This window comes from Cebus imitator, unplaced genomic scaffold (genome assembly GCF_001604975.1).
Source record: "Cebus imitator isolate Cc_AM_T3 unplaced genomic scaffold, Cebus_imitator-1.0 Scaffold253, whole genome shotgun sequence".
NCBI lineage: Eukaryota > Metazoa > Chordata > Mammalia > Primates > Cebidae > Cebus > Cebus imitator.
This window is the reverse complement of record NW_016107568.1, coordinates 715,609-718,871: the sequence shown is the minus strand read 5'-3', so window position 1 is coordinate 718,871 and position 3,263 is coordinate 715,609.

Genomic DNA, 3,263 nt, shown 5'->3' with positions numbered 1-3,263 from the left:
GTATACTCCTTAAAGTTTGAGAAGCAAGCAATGCTGCTAATGGGCATCAATACAGCGTGAACCCTGAAGGCAAAGCCCTGTAGACCAGGGATTCTCAAAGTGTGGTCCCTGGGTGGTCAGAATGAGCAACACCTGGGAACTTGTGAGAACCATCAATTTTCAGGTCTCAGTCCAGTCTTAGTGAATCAGAAAATTAAGTGATATTCAGCTGTGCTTCAACAAGCTCTCCTGGTGATTCTGATGCCTATTAAGTTGGAGAGCCACTGTTTAGAGATTAGTTGGTGAAAACAGGTGAAAGTAGGTGAAATCTTTCAATTCCCATGTTCTCGGGGCTTTGCCTTCTGAGATGCATGGAACAATCAAATTATCACAGTTATTTCTTTAGTGTTCAGATGTGGAGGCAGATGTTATAGGATGATAGGAAGTTTTAATAAGTAAAGCTTAGTGCATAAAAATATATCTGATGCTTTGGACTCTAAAGCAAGTGAAGCCTTCTGTTATACTCAGCACATTTTGCTTTATCTTTGCTCTTGTTTTTTGACATTTGAGTAAAAAGTGTAGCGTTTTAGAAAATGAAACAAAATTATATTCATGGGGCATGTGTGCTGGCCAAAATTGTAGTTAATGACCCACACCTGTGTATGGCTTCAGGTATTTTGCATATAAGGCTGTCTTCTCCCAACTTCCTGTTTCCTGAGAGGTTTGGTTTTCAGTCTGGGCAAATGAAGACCATTCTGAGGTTAAAAGGGCTGTTTTTTCTCCATTCCTTGATATGGACCTGTGCTGGGGACTTCTCAGGTAAAACTTATGACTTGAGGAATAGAAGTTTGTTAAAGAGGGCTGAAAGATGTGGCTTTGGATACTTTACATAAATTTTTGGTCTGGTTGAATCTTAATAATAGTCAAGCACACATGGAGGGGTGCAGTCTCTTTTAGATGTGCGATCTTGAGATACCATGTTTTTCTCTTGCATATCCGCACCGAGGCAGAGAATGCGCTTTAACCTGAGACCGTCTTTCTCCAACTCTCCCTTCCTTTTGATCTTATTCTGACCATATCAATTCTTGGGGCTCAAATACTTGAACTGGGTTTAATATAAAGAGTGTGGGGTGGCCTGGAAAGCAGAAGAGGTGGTGGGAGGAACTCAGGACTCTGTGGTTTGTCACATACAGGAAGAAAGCCTTATAAACGCTGAGACTTCCTTTACCTTATCCTCCAGCGATCCTTTTCATTTGAGAGGGAGCACTCAGTGCCTCCTAAGTGAGGTGACCATTGGTTCGGGTTTTTCCAGTACTTTTCCTGCTGTTAGCCTCCTGTTAACCTCTTGTCAGAATGATTGGTAGTAAACCAGAATGATTGGTAGCCCTGAGTATAAACTGGGCCTGTCAGTTTCTCTCTTTCCCTTTCTCCTTTTCTTCCTCTCTTCCTTTCTTTCTCTCCTCTCTTTTTTCTCTTCCTTTCTTTTATCCTCCATTCCCTCCTCCCTCCCTTGTTCTTTTCTTTCCCTTCCTTCTTCCCTTCCTTTTTCTTTGAGACAGGAGTCTCGCTGTCACCCAGGCTGGAGTGCAGTGTTGCGATCTGGGCTCACTGTAGCCTCTGCCTCCTGGGTTCAACTGATTCTTGTGCTTCAGCCTCCCAAGTAGCTGGCACTGCAGATGTGTGCCACCATGTCCAGCTAATTTTTGTATTTTTAGTAGAGATGGGGTTTCACCATATTGGCCAGGCTGGTCTCAAACTCCCAGCCTCAAGTGATCTGCCCACCACAGCCTCCCAAATTGCTGGTATAACAGGCATAAGCAACCATGCTGAATCTTTCTTCCTTTCTTTTTTCTTTCTCTTTCTCTCTTTCTCTTTTGTTGTCTCTTTCTCTTTATTCCTTTTCTTCTTTCTCTTCTTTTCCTTTTTCTCTTCCTCTTCTCTTCCTGTTCCCTTTCCTTCCTGTTCCCTTTCTCTTTCTCTTCCCTTTCTCTTCCTGTTCCCTCTTTCCCTTCCTCTGTCTTTCTATTCCTTTCTCTCCCTTCCTTTCTCTTCCTCTTTCTTTCCCTTCATCTTCTTTCTTTTCTCTTGCCTTTCCCTTTCTCTTTTTTCTCCTTTCCCCTTTTCTCTTTCTTCTTCCCTTTTCTCTTTTCTCTCTCTCTCACTTGCTTCTCTTTTCTTTCTCAGGTGGGAATGTGGTGGTGCCATCATAGCTCACTGCAGCCATGAACTGCTAATTTAAAAAAAAGTGATCTGCCATGGCGGGCAGATCACTTGAGGCCAGGAGTTTGAGACCAGCCTGGCCAATATGGTGAAACCCCATCTTTAATAAAAATATAAAAATTAGCTGATGTAGTGGTGTAGAGACTTGCAGTGTTGCCCAGGCCAGTCTACCACTCTTGACCTCAAGGAATCCTCCCATCTTAGATTCACAAAGCTTTAGGATTACAGGCATGAGCCACCGCTTCCTGCCTAGGGGAAGAAAGTTTCAGATTCTCTACTGAGTTTTCAGTGTCTCCTGACTCAGGCTGCTTCTAGTATCTTAAGTGCAACTGATAAAATTTCCCTTTAGTGAAGTCTAGAAGAATAGCCAAACTTAAAAACAAACAAACAAACAAAAAAAACTTATGCTACCCAGTCTCATAATTTCTAGTTTGTTCTAATTCTCTTCCGTGGGACCTAACTCAAGTAGCAGATTATATCAGAAAATTATTACCAATTCCAAATTTAAAAAGCCTAATATCCAGATATTTCAAGATAGAAGAGAAAGGATAGCACTGTTTTCACTCAATTTCTATAAAAGCCTGATTGATAGCTGGAGTTTTCTGGACAAGTCTTTATATATCATGAAACTGTGGATATGAAAATGGAAACTTGCTTGCTTCTATAAAAATGGAAGGGCTTGCTTCAAAGAGCTTTGGTTGAACAAGGGAGACAGAAAATCCTCTATACTTAGTATAAATATTATAGATATAGTCTTGTGATTCTAGTTCTAGGATAAGTGACCTTGGAGAGTTAGACAAAATCTTATTTTGTATTGATTTCTTCCCCCTGCATAAAGATTCATTAAAGAGTGTATTTGAAGGATGAGTATATATGCGTGTATTTTAGGGGTTGAAGTAATAACACAGAGACCATATTTTGCAAACTTGTTCACCTCTGAAGACATTTTGTTTTAGTAATGGATGATCTCTTCATTTGTATTGACTGGGTATGCTAAAATTTTTTGAGGTGATCCATGTAACTGCATACTAACAGAAAGTTTCTCTTTTCTGCTTTTCAGCTAT